Source organism: Sinocyclocheilus rhinocerous, unplaced genomic scaffold, assembly GCF_001515625.1.
Source record: "Sinocyclocheilus rhinocerous isolate Xijiao unplaced genomic scaffold, SAMN03320098_v1.1 scaffold2038, whole genome shotgun sequence".
Classification (NCBI taxonomy): Eukaryota; Metazoa; Chordata; class Actinopteri; order Cypriniformes; family Cyprinidae; genus Sinocyclocheilus; species Sinocyclocheilus rhinocerous.
Window position 1 is genome coordinate 87947 of NW_015644344.1, and position 19015 is coordinate 106961.

General features: G+C 35.5%; 1 protein-coding gene across 1 annotated transcript in view; it reads left to right on the forward strand.

The window, feature by feature from the left end:
• The window catches only part of LOC107758153 (GDNF family receptor alpha-4-like), a 65159-nt gene that overhangs the window by 19963 nt on the left and 26181 nt on the right, over positions 1–19015 (forward strand). The gene's annotated exons all lie outside the window — the stretch shown is intronic.

A 19015-nucleotide genomic window follows, 5' to 3' on the forward strand; every position in this document is an offset into this window, starting at 1 on the left:
TGCAAGTATTCAGTGCTTTACTATTTCCACGGTAGCCCAGCTTGTATTCACCTACAGTTCTGTTCAGATAATGTAAAGCGGGAGTCGTAGTTCACTGCTGGCGTGAAATGGCATGACATTCTCACGTATGCCCAGCGATCAGCAGATTTACACTGCCTTAAGCACAGCAAGGCCGACCACCGCCATCTCTAGACATCATGAGAAAAATGAGACGGCCTTGCCGGCCCTCATGACGAGACGCCATGAAATTACCTACTCTTAAATCATTACAATAGCCATAAATTAAAGGCCGGTAGAGACAGATGAAGAACATTTATGGTATTTACAAATAATGTGGTGCTTTGAAACTGTAGCTTCCAATATTCAAAGTAATAACACTGCAAACAGTACTGTGGGAGTACCGTGATGCAGTGATGGTAATGATTCCATATTAAATATCATTTACGTGGTTTTCTTTAAAGAATACTATGTAGTATTAAAATCAGAACAGCATTTATCTCAATTAGTGACATCAAAAATAAAATCACACTAAATAAATGTACACTAAATACAACTAATAATACACTAAATACAACTAATGATATTAATAATATTATATATATATATATATATATATATATATATAAATCTCAATGATGTGAGTGTTTGGAATTAGCATTAAACGACTTGTCACAAGCTGATTGGTTCATGTCGCATATGCAGCCAATGAGCTTGCTACTTTACAGTTAAATGGCTGATTAGCATTCGCTTGAGCATTGCAGCGTGCTTTCAGAGTTCCTCTGAAACCCTCCACCTTCCCCAGCTCCACCTGGATAGAACCGCTACGGGTTGTTTTATATGCTATTTGTGCAGCAGCAGTATGTCTTAAATACTCACAGCACCATATCAGCTTATGTATTGGTAGTAGCAAGTTCCTGTACTTGCTTGCAGCAGCAGCAGCAGCAATAATCTACAAATACAGCAATAACCAACAGCAGCAGGAATTCAGCAGCAGCAGCAGCGTAGCAGATCTATTCCGCCAAGACCAAATACATTAAGATTGTCATATCCATTACCATGCTAAAATCTTCAGAGATTTCTCATGATAGAAATATATATATATTCCAAAAATAACACGCACGCACGCACACACACACATATATACAACTAATATATTTTTTTGTTTTTACTATATATATTACAGTGTCTATAACAACAATAATTAATAAAACAATTATAAATTATGTATATGTGTGTATAATAATAATAATAATAATAATAATAATAATACAATCATCCATCTATTCTCCAAATTCAAAATAGTTTTTTGTATTTACAATAAAATGGAAGTTTTTTTAAACAGTTTTTATATGGATTCATGAAAATGACTTGAAAAAGGCAAGACAGGAGAGCCTGTTCGATTATTATCTCAGTTTTATGATTTTCTCATCTCTAGCAGTGATACAGAGTGAATATCTGCGCTTCTCTCTGGGGTTTTCTGTGTAAGTGCACAATTTGAGGCTTTGACTGCTATAGACTGACAACAGAAAAGCCCAAAAACGTTCAAGGGAATGGACAGACACAGATAGGTTGTATAGTTAAGCAATTCATATGCCCTGAATACTAGAAAGACGCAGATGGAGATGGGTCCTGACATACTTTGCCCGTTGCACAACAATCTGAAACTCTCCTTCCTACAGTGAAACACGCACAGCACGCCAAGCGCCCTACAGATGACCTGAGTCAGTCAGTTTGTGTAGATCAGACAAAGGCAAGAGGCGGCAGTAATGAGGAGCTCTCGAGTGCCTGCTGACAGTCTGAGCACCGTTCATTTAGCTTGTTACATTTTTCAATGCCAAACAAACCGCGTTTTCACGCCGAAACGATGCTACTCTATAATTAGCATGAATGGCTGTTTTTGGATGTCTCACTACAACCTTAATAAAACGCAACCAAAGTGCTTTGAATCCATTCTTTTTTCATAATTAAACTTTTTGAAATATGATTAAAGGCTCATTGATGGTGAACGTGGCTCAGTGCTATACATGTCTGCCCTTAAAAGAAGACCGCACATGTTCAGTAATGCTAGCCAACATCTCCACAATTAACAACTTACCATATGCATGCAAAGTAAGCCACTTTTCAACATAATGATACACCTATTTGCTGAGCACAGTGGATTTATCATCTTACTTGATCAGTACGTATTTATATAGTCATGCCTAAAGTCAATGGAAAATCAATCCAGACGCTCTCATGGATTGTTTATTCCCTCATTTCCTTCAAATTATCCAATCTAATTTTACAAGAATGTTGTCAGAAGTAATGAAGCGACACTATTTGGATATGATGTCACTCCTGGAGAATATTTGACCTTTTGTTATCAGGATTTTTTTCTTCTCTGAAGGGTTTGTTACATAGAATAACATGATCTCACGCACAGGCTATATGCTTATGATACAGAGATGAGATGAGATGCATCAAATTACATTTACAAAAGTGATTTTACATACATAGAAAGCATATTAAATGCAAACAGCGTTTGCTTTAATGTTTCAAATAAGTTTTGTGAAAATTAAATGTCAAAATATGGGTGAACTAATGTTCCATTGTCATTCAGCATAAAGACAGTGTTGGGGAAAGGGAGTTTTAAAAGTACATCTTTAAATTGCGTTCCTCCTAAAAAAGTAACAAATTTTGTTACTTAGTTACTTTTTATGGAAAGTAATGCATTACGTTACTTTTTATCATCTGGGCTGGACTTAAAAAAGATGTTATATAAAAAGCTCAAACAAACCTTTCAGCTGTGCTGCCATTCTGGATTGCAATCTTTTTCTTTTTCTTTTTTTTAGCTTATTAGTAGGGATGCACAGATACCGATACTGGTATCGGTATCGGGATCGATACTGACCCCCCGTACTCGTACTCGTTAAAATGCCCCGATTCCAAATGCCGATACCACACAGCATGTGATAAGTGCCATATTCAGACAAAGAAACACAGACTACAGACAGCAGAATGGAGTTATTAGAGATTAAAGATGTCTACGAAGTATATGTTTGCAATGAATATAAAACATTCAGTATTAATGCTTGTATAGCTTTATTGTTTTGATGCTTGAAAAGCCTTTTTCGTTTTGAAATCCAGTGAGAAAAAAAATCAGTAGCTTTTCCTTTCCACCTACTCTCATTCTTTTTTTTATGAACTTTAGGAGTAGGAAATTATTCTTGGCCATAATTTTCCCCTGCGAAGATGATTAACAAGTTTTCCTTACTTTCTAACGCGGCATTGATTATTACATTGCCTCATTAATCTGGTTTTATTACAGCCTGCTACAATTGTCAGACCCTGTTCCTGTCTTGTGTTGTGTTTTTCTCCCCTACGTGCTCCATGTTTATGAGTATCCCTTATTTGGTCCTTCATGTTCCCATTATTTATTTATTTTATTTATTTATTTAGTCATTTAGCAGACGCTTTTATCCAAAGCTACTTACAAATGAGGACAATAAAAGCAGTCAAAAGTAACAAAAGAGCAACAATATATAAGTGCAAATGACAAGTCTCGGTTAGCCTAACGAACGACACGTAGCAAGGTGTATATATGTTCCCATTATGTTTCCTGATTAGTTCTTCATTGGTTTCCAGCTGTTAATTATCCTCGTTTCCCTGTGTACTTAAGTTCTAGTCGGTTCAGTCTGTCTCTGTCGGGTCTTGAACGTCGATGTTGTGTTTCCTGTGTCCCTGCCTGCCTTGTTTTACCCCGTCTTGGAATAATTAAAGACAGTTACTTTGAGTTTATCCCACATCTCCTCGTTCTTCGTTTTGCTACAGAAGGCAACCGTGAAAACAATCAGTATTTTCAGTGAAAATGTATATTGAGTTGGTAAATAAACGCATAAAAATAGCTCTGATAAGAGCTTGTACGCCGTCCCACCGCTTACTGAAATGTGTTGAAGTTGCCACTGATTGCAGTTCTCTTGATTTCTGATGGCTGTTGGCTCTTTCACATGCAGCGAGTCGTGATAAATCTGAGAAATGCGTGTAATCGAAGCCCAGCGGAATGCTGTGCGATCTCAGGGGAGCTGTGTGATGGATAACACGCTCTCAAACATCTCCATGCCCTCTACTGGATGACCTTAAAGATGCTGCCATTGGTTCATCATATTCTCTGGTTTCTGCTCTATTTATAGCTGTAATTTGTTTCAATCTAGTTTCTTTACAATTGGTTGTCACCAAGAGCAAACTCAAACGATTCTGTTATAGATCAGAGAAATAAATATGTATGTATCAGCAGTGTTGGCCAGAGGAGGAACAGATATGAGTCAAACAGTACATCTTGGATCAGTGTTTACTATTGTTTCCTTTAGCCAAGATCATCTAAAGGTCAGAAATAATGGGATAAAAATGGTTCAGGACATGATAAAATTCCCCCAAATTAAAATAAATAAAAAAATAAAAAAATAAATATATATATGTGGAAGGCAAAAAATGCCTTGTTTTTTTTCATTTGTAGCATCTAATATAGGCCGCTCTTTAACATTATATTCAATGCCTATTTATTATTCCATAAAATTAGTCGATGTTGATTTAATTTGATTAATAAGTCCTTTCATTTAAGTATTTAACATTATGTACAGTGTTTTCTTGTGCTTAGAAAGCAAAATGCCCTCATGAATATATAAAATACCCTTTAAAGTAAACTCCAGGCAGCAATTATTGATTAATAAACAAAATGAAAGTAATAATTTGCATGAAAGGTCATTGTTTACTAACCTTCATGCTGTATCAAACCCCTATGCTGTTATAATTTTTTTTCATGGACCATGAAAGTATCATAATTCAGCTCTTACAATACAGCTACAGTTTATAGTGACCATGGGCTTTGAAGCTCCAAATAGGACAAAAAACAACAACATAAAAGTATCATAAAAATAGTCCAAGAGAAACTATAAAATATAAGTTAATAAATCTAATTCAATGACAATCTTGTTTGGCAAGAGCTTAAATATTCTTCTGAAATATCTATTTTCCACCGAAAAATAACAGCGTATTTATTTATTTGTTTACTTATTTATTTAAATTTACATTTAAATTTGAATTGTATTTTTAAATTAAAATTTAAATAATTAAAATTAAAATTTGAATTGTATTTATAAATTTACATTTAAATGGTATTTATAAATTTACATTTTTTGGATGACCCAGACTTTAATTTCTGCCTCTAGTCCAGATGTAGATCCGCTGTCAGCACATTATGCAGCCTCTAATAAACAACCATAATACTATTAACTGCAAGACAGTTTTCTGCATCTGACTTGCAGTCATTCTGGATGTTTTACGCAGCCTGCCGAACAGAGCGTAGGTTGACAAAGATCAATTTGTGACAGACCTCTAAGAGTCTCATTAGAAAGAGCTCTCATCTTTCTTTCTGATGGAACACTTTGCCATGCACACGGACCTGCCGTCTTCTGCAGCAGTTGCCTTCGGTGACGGAGAGCTTGTGATGATGTCTGCTCAGAAGTGCTGTCATCCTGCTTCACATTCCCAGCAGCCATGCCAGCTCTTTCTCTGAGCTCTGCTCGTGATGAGTCGGAGGCGAAAATGGAATATCAAGGGTTAATCGTAGAAAAACTGACATGCATCAGAGGTCATATGATTAAACACTGAGCTCATCACCACAGTGTAAACACCATTTTCCATGACCTGAATAATTTCATGTTTGGAAAAATAATCTAATTAAGATGTGCAATTCTAATTCTTGGTGCAGATCTCATTCGTATGCTATCATCCTGATGCTCTGTTCTCAGAGAAAGGGGAAACCCTGTAAAATGGCGACTCTGAGGATGGAGTGAGTTGCAGACTGCTGTATTTGATCCCCATTCCATAATAAATTCTCTGATAAATTTATTGCATTCATAATTTCTAATTGATTCAGTATTGTATGAAATAATTAAAAATATTTTTCATAGATTATAGCTTGTGAATGATTGAGAATAATGGTGAATTTCAACCTCTGAGCTACTCTTGTAACAGTAAATCTGAAGGCCCCTTCTGAATAAGCTGAATAAGCAAAAGTAATCCAAAAGTAGTGTGACTACCAGTGTTCCCTCTAAACTTCTTACTTCGTGACCGCACTGAAGAGATAATATGCCGTGCACAGGACAGACGCAAAAATGAGTTGGGAAATCCGTTTGATTGAATTCTAGTAAATGCGAAATAATTGCAATGCTCGGGCAAACCACTATAGAGTTGGTGTTGCTATAGAGTTAGAGAATACGATTTACAGGTTTCAAAGAAAGAGAATGATGTGTGCTGGATAAGTATGAAATCTGCATGTGTAACAATAGTTTATTCTATTATGCATTCCAATTTTCATGATCAATTTTAGCTCGCAAACTTCTCAGGCTTTGGGTTTGAGGAGGATTTATCTCTATTCAAGCCACAAGGCATGCTGGAAGTGCAGACAGCAATGTTTCAGTAATGCAGCCTGCTATAGCATGGCCCTGCATTACCAGAGCAGCCTCCTGATACAGACTAAACCATCAAGTGTTGTCCTTTCTCATCCCATTGTCTTTCTGGCAACAAGGATAAATGCTCACTGTCAGAATCCAACCACCCAGCTTGGCTAAATTACTGGAATGTTGCATTTCACCTTCTGAGGAAGTCAATTGTGTGTAACTAACTGCCATCTTTGTTTGTTCCTCCTGTTTTCGGCTTGTCTGCGGTCAGTAAATAAGAAAGTGTTGTTTTGAAGTGCGATCGTGCGCCTGTTGTCCTGAGACTTTGGCAAGCAGCCTAGAACTCTGTTGGTGCATTTGTTTGAAGTGAACTCTTAGTCCTGCGAGTGAAACTAATATCGACAACCTGTAAATAACTCCCGGCATGGCCAATTACAAGCTTTATTTCAACACATGATATCTGCTTTTTAATAGTCATCCTCCATGCAGTGAAGACATTTAGGGTTCAGCTGAACTGCCACACACAAAACGAGTTCACTTTGATAGACTGTAGTCTTAACTCTCCATAGAGCGTTACAGTGCGGTTACAGATGCAAAAATCACATTCATTTTCTTCATGGAGAGATTAATTTGTATTGACAACTTATGCTTGTACGTTTCAAGACAGACCTACCATGACCTCTGATTATTAAGCGATAGTATGTATTGTACAATGTATTAAATTGAAAAAAAGGGACAGTAAAAAAATCTATTTTTCTTTTCTTTTCTTTTTTTATTCTATTTGTCAAAGAATCTTAAAACAATTTATCCTTGTATGTATCCAATCAATGCAACCTTGGTGAGCAGAAGAAACTTTTTTCAAAAACATGAAAAACTGACATTAAACTTTTGAATGGTAGGATATATTGTTTTGTATACTATTTTGTTAATGTTTTAAAAAAATACTTTAAATATTATATTATATTATATTATTATGTTATATTATATTATATACAAAAAGTCAAAAATATACAATACAGTATCTTTTAATTCTGTGACGTAAATCTCAATTCTTTGTGGGATAAGTAGATAATTTCTCTGATTCCTCCAATTTTTTACTTTAAAACAAAGAGTGTGATGTGATCCATCTCAAAGCTGGTTGATTTGGTTTGAGGAATTTTTTGAAAATGCCCATAGAAAAAAAAACTCGCTGTTGCGCTCTCTAGTCAACACATGTAGGCATTCATAAACATGCAATGGCAAATCCCCAATCAGGTGCAATGAAACTGATCTGATCGCAAATCTGCTGCGATCAGATATGTGAGGAAATGGGAACACAAACTGTAAATGTTTTTGCAGCAGGTTATTTCATGTTTCTGCAGGGAACGGCATGCTTCTGTGCCTTTGTGTGAGATTACGAGAGTGACGTGCCTCTTGTGATGTCCGCAGATAAATCACCAGCCTGTGTTTTGTTGCTGGAAGTGAGCCGTGGGGAATAGGCATCTACTACTGACAAAATACATGATTAAAGGAAGGCCACCGTGTTCAATGCATAAGACAGGCTGATTAGCATTGACTTTCCAGAGCCATCAACATTATATTATAACGGCATTTACAAGATTCAAGGACTATTCTATGTGGACCGTTAGAAGACATCAGGTGGCCTTAATGTATTCTCCATTCCGCTTGTGTCTGATGCATTTTATCAATTTTTTGGTGATAAAATGCTACTGGCTTCTCTTCGTTGTTTCTTGAAAGATATTTTCTTTTCGACAGAGGTGCTGGATGAGATAGGAACAGCCTTTATATGCAGCGTTTTGAACATACGCTTGACTTGTGAATAATATTAAACCCGTAATTATGGGTTTTCACAGATTATTCGCTTGCAAATTTGTTATAAATAAGGAAAGTGACATTTCTTTCGTCAAATTCAGTCTTTTAATCAGGACAGTTGTCTGGATTATATGTAGGAATACTCCACAAGTAAAAACTATTTTTCACTATATTGAACAGCAGATAAAATAGCTCTTATTTTCAGTCCTAAAGCTGCATTGCCGAGGAAGACGAGGACATATTTCCCTGGGACTGACTTTTTGAAATTGCTTCTCTATCAACATATTGTACAAGCAAATCTGTCTTTGCTCTGGGCTGTGTCTCTGGTACACAAAAAATATGTGTGATGCATTGCGTATAGATTGGAAGAGTTGGGATTCCTACAAATGTTTAAACATCTTAAAATGTTTTGCTGTCTCAATTTTCTAAGAGCAATTTATTTTCCTTTGATGTCAGTAAGTGGTTTTTGTGCCCAGTTGAGTAATTGTGTCTGCGCTGGTTTCTGCTAGTGCGTGGCGTCTTGTATTTTCAGAATGTTAATGTTTAAAGCCCTCAAACTTTTGATTAGCTGCTTTAAATGTAATATCATCTCTTTCGGTGTTGTGCGTAATGAAATGTTTGTGTGAGAATCAAGTTCTACATGATTCTCTGCGTGTGACGTAAAGGTCAGGGATGTGTCATTAGTCAGTACCTCATATGTGAGCTGTGAATTCACCCTCATTCAAGATTCATGCTGTCTTTAAGTTTTAACGAACATTCATAAGTTATAAGTGGCTGGCTGCCACTTATAACGTATAAATGTATCGTTTGCATGACACTGACAATTGGCAAACAGGTTAGTAATGTAGTGCTCACCATCTAAAACTTATGTTCTTCATGGTCAGGGCTGTTTTTAACTGTCTAAAAATATTAGACTGAAGTTGGAACATGAAACTTTACATATAAAAAAATTAAAATATTGCAGATCTTGACAAAACCTTGAAAGCATTACAAAAGTGCACAAAGAAAAATAGCAATCGAGATTAAAGGAATAGTTCACCCAAAAATGAAAATATGCTGAAAATGTAGTCACCCTACCTTAGTCATATAAAACAGTTCTCTCTGTTTGATTATAATTAAAATGACATTCACATTTGTAGAACAACATCATTTTCTTTCCTCACAGACAGCATTTGTGAAGGTATAAAGAGGCTCTGTTGGTGTCATCCTAACAGAGTCCATTAACTTTCATTTCCACTCTCATCCATTCTAAAGTGGGTCGTTAGTTTGGTGCATCTGGGTAACTGATCGGCTAATCTGTCTTTGATTTATGTGCAAGGAGAAGTGAGGACTTAGCACAGGGCTCTGAAGGAATTGATTACTGACATGGACTTAATGTTGTTAAACTGAATCTACAAAGCAAACCGTTAGCTGAAATATCCACAAAATAAAACACAACACTGAAATGTGGGGTTTATCTGTCAATCAGATGCGCGTGGAGTTGTGTTCGTTACTATAGCAACAGTAGGGTCACAGGTGAGTTTCCTGTCAGAATCATCATTGGTCCAATTCATTTTTAATATCAAAATAAAATGATGTACAGCGTAATTCAAAAAGTCTATCATAAATGCAAAAATGTTGGGGTAGATGGATGGGTGAAACCTTTCAGTGACAAAATGTCAACGACAAATTAAACTGGTTTAAGTAAGAAGTAAGAACATATGAGGTATGCACAGTTCAGCTGAATGATAAAGTTTACCCTCTTTAACTTTATGTTATTAAACTGAATGTACAAAGCAAACTACTTGCTAAAATATCCACAAAATAAAACAACAATGAAATGTGTGGTTTATCTGTCAATCAGATGTGTGTGAAGGTAGTGTTCATATTACTATATATATATATAAAGTTATATTAAAAAATCACCTTAGTCATATAAAATAGTTCTCTCTGTTTGATTGTAATTAAAATGACATTCACATTTGTAGAACAACATAATTTTCTTTCCTCACAGAGAGCATTTGTGAAGGTATAAAACGGCTCTGTTGGTGTCATCCTAACAGAGTCCATTAACTTTCATTTCCACTCTCATCCATTCTAAAGTGGGTCGTTAGTTTGGTGCATCTGGGTAACTGATCGGCTAATCTGTCTTTGATTTATGTGCAAGGAGAAGTGAGGACTTAGCACAGGGCTCTGAAGGAATTGATTACTGACATGGTTAATTGGCTAAACCCACTGGTACACTGAGACAGGATTATTGGAAATGTCAAATCAAGCACTTCATTTGCATTCATGATGTATGGTGTCTATGCTGGCTTCTGCCAATGCAGCATTAGCGGGCACATTTTGCGATGGAGTGGGGCTTGGGTTTTTTACGCTGCTGTTGGAATCGTGCGACTGACCATCACTAGTCTTTTCACTACTGCAGCTCTGAAAGTTCATGGACACTTGATCGCAGTGTTGGGTTTTTGCATGCTCACTTAAAATATCAAACATTTGGATAGATGATGGAGAAGTATGTAATTACTCAGCATTATTTGCCTCGGCATATTAATTAACATCAATTACAAAGTGATTCAGTTTATTCAACTTAACAATTAGACCTCATACGCTAATCATATGCTAAACAACAACCATTTATATTTTGGTAAATTCTAATGTTTTTTTGTTTTTTTCATGAATACCGCTATTAATTTATTATGGAATTCTATTATTTTACAAAACTTTGTTGTAAATGCATTTATTTACACATTGTCATTAAATAGACTGATGTAAGTATCACAAACCCTATAGGCTACATAACATACATGAGGTTCATTTTGAACTGGACTAGGCTGAAGTCAGATTTTGATGACTGAATCAATCATGTGCCTATTTGTGGTATAGAGGATCCAGCATGTGGTAGATGAAAACTTTACCAGTCAGTAAAATCTCCTATGAGCCAATTCTTAAATATATTTTGGTATGCTCTAAATAGCAAAACAATTTTAATATATAGCTAGGGCATGTGAAAACAAACAAAAACACGTCTTGAGAGTCCAAAAGCATTCACTGCGTGATGAAGCCTATTAGAATGCAGTTAAAATACCCCTAATTCAAGTAATGAAAGCAAAAAAATATCCCTGCATGGGTTTTTGTTTTTTAAAGATATGATATAGTAATATCACACAAGCAAGAGTGCCATTTTCCTAAATATTAGCACGTGATTGTGATCATTTTATACAAGTCAAAAAAACAAGAAGTTAATATTGAGTGAGTTACATTTTAGACTCAGTATCGTCTGTTTTTTTTTTCTGTTTTGCCAACAAAAATAGTTTGAATCTATCGAAACGTCTCAGAGCAACACTGCGGTGATTCCTTCCTGAATGAATCTGTTTTTGAACAAATCATTTGAGTCAATGATTCAATGATTCATTCATCGTTTCTAAATGAATCAGCCCTTTTGAACAAATAGTTTGAATAAATGAATCAATGAATCACTCATACAGGGACTTGCTTCATATTTATTTATCCATGACAGGCCTAAACCAGCCAAGGTAACAGCATAAATACACACTAAGCAAAATATTGTTTAAATATTGTTATGGAAAAATCGCCCAAAAAATATAGATAAAATTTTTTTTGTCAATATCAATATATATATCAATATATATTAGGCAGCCATATCACCCTGTAGCCCAAGACTGGTTGCCCACTGAAGCTAAGCAGGGCTGAGCCTGGTCAGTACCTGAATGGGAGACCTCCTGGGAAAACTAGGTTGCTGCTGGAAGACGCACACCGCTTTATATAGCTACATTTTACAATGGAAACCAGCATATTGCTTGTTTGCCCACAGCTGTAAAGGAGCACTAAAATATAGAACGAATGAATAGAATTTAATGAAAATTTATATTTTTGCCTAAATTGTTTTTCTGTTGCACTCCATCTGCTTGACCCACTAGTTATGACAAACTTTTGTGAAATTAATATGTGCATAAATTCAAAATGCATAAAGTGCAGTATAAAGAACATAACAGTTATGTGCTGGGTAATAATTTCAAGCTCGTCAGTCTCTGTCAGCACTTTTGTTTGTATCGCGGCCTCTGCCACAAACACTCATCTCACCGTTGACATTCTCTGCGCTAGCTAGCTATTTATGGGAAGAAATTTTCCATTAGTGCAGTTTTTTGTTGCTTTTGACCAGTCCAGTTGAGAATATCTGTGTAAGACCAATCAAGTTATGTGCTGAAAAAAAAATCATATGAGCGGATTTATGGTGGTTTATTTTGCATTGTCTTTTGTTTGGTGTGAGAGCGTGAGATTGACTGTGTATTATTACAGTTTACTAAAACTATAACTAAAAGCATTAAAAAAAGTGTTACTTGAAATAAAATAAACATTAACTGAAATAAAATAAAATATAAAAACTTAGCTTATATGTCAGCTTGTTGCCAAGGAAACATTTCTTAGTTTTATTTAGTTTAAGTGAATCTCCTAAAATAACTACAATTAAAACTGAAATAAAAATTAATGTATAGACATATTAAAAAAATAATAATAAAAAATTAAAACAAAATCACTTAATAGTAACACAATTACTAAAACTTTAACTAAAATTTTAAAAAAAATCTGTAAATAAAAACTAATTCAGAGTATTAATAAAACCTTTAATAATATCTCATAGATACTAAAATAGTACTCACGTCAAATGCGTGAGAGTTGGCAAATCTGAATTGGACAGACAACTCGCGATTCACTCGGAGAGAGTCTCTGAACATGATAACAGCTCTGAACGATTCACTGACTGAGTCTGAATGAAACCGCTGATAACAAGTGAGTCTTTCTGACTCATTAAAAGAACCGATTCATAAGTCATGTTTTCGTGAATTGGACATATGACATTTTTTGTTTTTGCATGCAAGGAATCACATTAGCTGTGTCCCAATTCAGAGAAAATTCATGAACTTCATAGACTGGATCCTGAATTGCACACATGTCCTTTAAAGAAGTGATTCGTGTAAGTGAAAACTGTGACTGTTAAAGTCTTTGTTTGAATCGGATACGTTTGTGCTAACTCGGAAATCAGACTTGAGCAAAAACAACTCACTTGTCGGTTTGGATCAGATATTGGTCAGTGAGCCCATACTGATTTGGGACAATAATCATCAGGTGGACACAGACTGTGGAATTGCACCATTCATCTTTACAATCACAGGCCCACTTAGGGGTCTCTCAGACAACATGTTGTCATTTTTGGATCAATAGAGCTCCTGCTGTGCAATTTTGCTTCTCACTTTGCACAATAGACAGGGCACCCGCTGTGTGTTTGTTAATGTGTGTGTACAAAAATACAGAAGAAAAAGCTATGATTTGCTGGTTGAAAGTCCATAATTACATGTATCTGTACCTAACTGTTAACCTTAGAATGAGTTTGTGTTTTTGTAGTTACATGCGGTGTTGGATAGACAGTAACTGATTACATGTAATCTGGATTACGTAATCAGATTACAAAAATTAAGTACTTGTAATTAGATTACATTAAATTTTAAAATAGACTACAGTTACTTTTTTATTGTTTACTTGATTACATATTATTCACACAAAAGCAATAAATAATTTATATGTATTTTTATATCAATATGGTACAAGGTTATCGTATTTAAATCAATGTGATAAATGAGTTAGGTCAAAAGTAATCAAAAAAGTAATCTGATCATATTAGCTAAAACGTGTAATGTAATGGATTACGTTACTAGCTACAATTTTTGTTATGTAATTTGGAATCAGTAACGGACTACAATTTGCCCAGAACTGGTTATACGTGAAGGCTTTGTGGCAGCAGTGATATTAAAATTCGACTAATTAGCAGTATGTTTTATTATATTTTTTAAAAACTAATATGACATTGGTTCCTTTCAAGAATATTGTTTCAGTGTTAAAATGCTAGTGTGAATTGTTGCGCAGCTATATAACAAGTCCTGGTTAAACCCTAGAAGAGGTAAAGCACCAAACAGCTCGTTTTGAAGACAATTTTCACTCTGAGAAAGACAGAAGCACCATAAAAGTAGTTTATATGACTAGTGTGCACTACATTCCAAGTCTCCAGAAGACATGTGATGAAAGCAAAGGTTTTAGTATTTTGAAAATCTTGCCCTCTGGCGTAGCTCTCAGATCTCAATTCACACTTGCCCATATTCAAACTTGAGTAGGGAACGTTCAGTACCCTCAGGATTCATGAATGCAACATTCAGAAAATGTCACATTAGCTAACAAATATTTTTAGATTTGATTGAATGTTATGATATGGCAGCTAACGTTACATTTTCACCTTCACACATCTCTGTTCTCTCGTCTTTCCAGCTGAGCATCTGAAAAGAGATTGCATGAATAGGCATTCAGTGGAACCCGCCTGACAAGCACTCAAACAGAGAACATATTGATAATATTGTGCGGCCTGCAGGATTGCAAGAGTGTGAAGGACAAATATTGAGTGAAACACACCCTTTTATTCAATAATAGTAGTATATTAGTTTCTTCAGACAACATTTTTGTCGATTTTTCCCTTTATTTGGTCATATAGGGTCTGTAAGTGTTTTGGGATCAGAGTTAAAGGGATAGTTCACCCAAAAATGAAAATTTGATGTTTATCTGCTTACCCCCAGGGCATCCAAGATGTAGGTGACTTTGTTTCTTCAGTAGAACACAAATTATGATTTTTAAGTCCAGCCATTGCAGTCTCAGTCGTATGATGCATGGCAATGGTAACAAAATCTATGAGAGTAAAAAAAAACATGCGCAGGCAAATCCAAATTAAACCCTGCGGCTTGTGACGACACATTGATGTCCTAAGACACGAAACGATCGGTTTGTGCCAGAAACTGTCTTCGAGCGCGTGCACGGCATCCGGTGCGTGAGGTGTGTACGCGCTCTGGCGTAGTTTACGCAAGCGCCGGAAGTGATCTCTCGCGCATATATGTCACTCATTGTTTACACAGTGCACAGTCATTGTAAGTACGACTGCTAATCAAAATGGTACTTACTTGCGCTTATCCGGATTCAAACCGACTTAAAACTAAAAGATTACGTTCTCTCGCGCGAACTCATTCGGGAGTGGTGACTTTCCACGTATTCCCAACTTCTGAGCCTGCTCGCCTGAAGTTATGGTTGATTGCTCTTCGGCTGGATATCAACACACCCATTAACATAAACTACGCCAGAGCGCGTACACACCTCACGCACCGGATGCCGTGCGCGCGCCCAAAGACAGTTGGACATAGTGGTGTATTAGAGGTAAAAAATGATATAAATACTGTTCGGTTTCTGGCACAAACCGATCGTTTCGTGTCTTAGTCACCTACATCTTGGATGCCCTGGGGGTAAGCAGATAAACATAAAATTTTCATTTTTGGGTGAACTATCCCTTTAAGCTTTTGCCAGGAATTGTGGAAGAGGTGCTTAAAATCAGAAAAGTGCAGCTCTTTTTTTGTTTGTCAATTATATTCATTCTTCTGCACAAAAATGTGTTTGAATTGTGACAGCGGTGGGACTGTACTGTACTTGTTACTATCTTGTAACTAGAATTTTTCTTTATGTAGATAGTCCCTTTAGTGTATACTTGTGCATGTCATGTGAAAATGCACTCTTAAAAAAAAACAAAAGGTACAAAAGCTGTGACTGGGGAAGTATCTTTTCAGAAGGTACTAATATGTACCATTTTGGTACTAATATGTACACTTTAAGGACAAATGTGTTCCTTTAAGCTAATAAAATGCAACTTTTAGTGGCAAATAAGGTAGAAAGGTGTACATTATGAAAGGATACGGTCCCAGTAACAACTTTTATACCTTTTTTTTTTTTTTTTGAGAGTGCACAGTGCTTACCGGATTTACATGTTGATCACAAGCTGGTGATAACTTTGCACAGACACATTTAGTATATGATTTTATAGTTTCAAATTCACAAATCAATGAATTACATTTCCTATGTTATATGTCAGTGGATTAATTAATTTATTGCATATTTGCTCAGCAAAGCCTCCAAATTAAAGGGATAGCCTAGTTCACCCAAAATTCTGTCATAATTTTCTTCACTTGTTCCAGAGTTTATGGAAGTATGAGTTTATGACACAAAAGAAGATATTTTGAAGAATGTTGGTAACTAAAGAGTTGACGGTAGCCATTGACTTCCATAGTAGTTTTTCCATACTAGAGAAGTCAATGGCTACCGTCAACTCTTCAGAATATTTTCTTTTGTGTTCAGCAGAAGAAAACAAACTCATACAGGTTTGGAACAACTTGAGGGTGAGCAAATGATGACAGAATTTTCATTTTTGGGTGAACCGTCCCTTTAAGATGAAATCAAAGCAGCGCTGACAGCAGAATTTGTGAAATCATTTATCATTATAGGAAACATGTTTTGTTAATTTGTGTTAAGTTTTACTGTTTTTTAATCTTTTAATTTTATTACAGACTTTGTTAATTTACATTAACTGATTTATCACAGTGGAAAATTATTTCTTGTTTACGGTTAAAGGGAACATGAATTGTTAAGTTGCATTAATTGTTACTATTTTTAATTTTAAGCTTGTTATTACATAATTTTATTAGCATTAATGTTTTTGTTAATTTTTCCTTAATTTTGCTATGTTAAACATGCTAAATTGACAACCCTAGTTAAAATCACCTTTAATTTAGTCTCGTCCTTGCTCCAAAAATGTTTTTATTTTGTTGCTTGATTTTTAACAGCTGCTTGTATCACATAGAGCTACTTATATTTGCATAAATATAAATTAATATTCATTTTTTTCAAAACCCATATGACAGGGGTTATTCGGATTTTTTTCTTTTAACCAGAATATAGGCTCACTCAGGTTATGGTAATCACAACATTTACTTGATTTATACATAATCGGAATAAGACCAAATATGACCCAAGTTTCACATGACAAGATACAAGTTACTGTTGTTATTTTAACAACTAACTCTAATGAACTAAAATGTAGATTTTACAGATGCGTCATTTGAAGTCTAAGAACCGTAAACAATTATATAGCCTTATATAGCTTCACACGCACTGTGCTGTGTAACTATAGATACTAAACATGATCTTTGTGAGTGTCAGATTTTGTGTAATGAGGAAAAAAATATGACATTCATCACGGTGTGCAGTTCTAGTCATTAGAGCAGAAATTATCATCACACATTACAGAAGCCAGTCTCGAGGGCCAGATGTTCAGGGCTTAGCAAACAAGCTTTATACCTCACTCCCATATGAATTAGCTCAAACCCGTCTCCCTCACGGCCACGATTTCCAGTCGTTAACGTAAATCTCGAAAAAAACAAAGAAAGGGAATAAATTACACATGCATCAGGACCTACAGTTAAGAAAGCAGCGTTCCTCGTTAATATGCGTCCTAGTCTGGTGGAAGGGAGAGAAGAGGCTTGTTTAATTGAAATAATGAATTGTCTGGTTGTGTTTGGTTTGATCAGATTGTGGTTTTCTTTTCTTTTTTTCTTTTTTTAATCAGACTATTCCCTCCCTAATCCAGCTCAGGCACTAATGTTGAACAATGCTCCAATAAGATATGGAAAGTCTCATTTTGCCCGCTGTCATGTTGATTTATTCTCATGTCTGTAGTCATGATACATCGCCTTCCCTGCCTCCACAAAACTGTCTGCATATGGTTGCATCTGTCAGAAGGCCTTTGAGTTTTTCGGGTACAAAATATCAGCCCACAGGTTCTGCTAATCCCGACTGAGGCTGAAAAACATCAGGCTATCACCGACAAGCACACCGATGGATGAAAAGCCGCGTCAAAGTCATGCAACGATGCATTTCAACAGTGAGCTGTTCATTTGCGTTTCGGTCCAAAAATGTGGTTGTGATTTTACCTCTTATTTGACGTCGTCATTAGTTCAAAACACTAGCACATGCATAAATCTGTTAGATGTTGAAATAATGTTTTTTTTTTCCTCATTTTGTTTGAATTTCGTTCAGAGCCCTTTTCTCATGCAGTTTAATCAGTGGATTAACAGATGGTGTTGCAACCTGTAGTATATTTTATATATCTGTCGACTCTGAATGAAACATCTTATATTATGTAAATGCATTCATTCTGACTCTCTAGGCAATGCCAAGTTACATCTCCAGGATTACAAGCTTATCGTGTTACTGACCTCAAATTTTAAAGTCATTTAAATTTACCAGTTAATGTATGATATATGAAATAAAAGCAAATGCTTATGCAATATATGATGTCTGCGATAATTGGCTTACAAATTTAAGTAATATTATAGTTCAAAAGATTTTTAATATTAATTATCATCATCACAAGTTTGTCAGCCGTTTTCCCAACTTTTCTGCAATAAAAATAATTACGCGTCAAGTTATATCAAATACATGTACTTCGCATTTAACCCTTATGCTGTGCTAAAAATCCAGGTTAAAAAAGCCCAATCTTTTACAAATCTCCCATTATGCTATATAATCACCAAATATTGGATTCAATCTTTGTCAACTTGTTTTATTTCAATTAGCACAGGTTTTGTATTTCTTTTTTAAATGGATTGGTCATAGGCCTCATTGATCTGAACTTATTCACCTTAGTTTGCGAATGTTAAAAATATTATTTGTGGATAATTTTGGCAATGTTTACTCAAAAACTGCATAAGCTCAGGTCAGCAGTGTTGCCAAGTCAGCGGTTTTCACCATCTGTTTCTAAGATTTGGAAATAATATAACATCATGAGAAATGTATAAGCAATTTTTGTAGGCCTGTCATTTTTGATGTAACAAGGGGGCGGGGGGGTG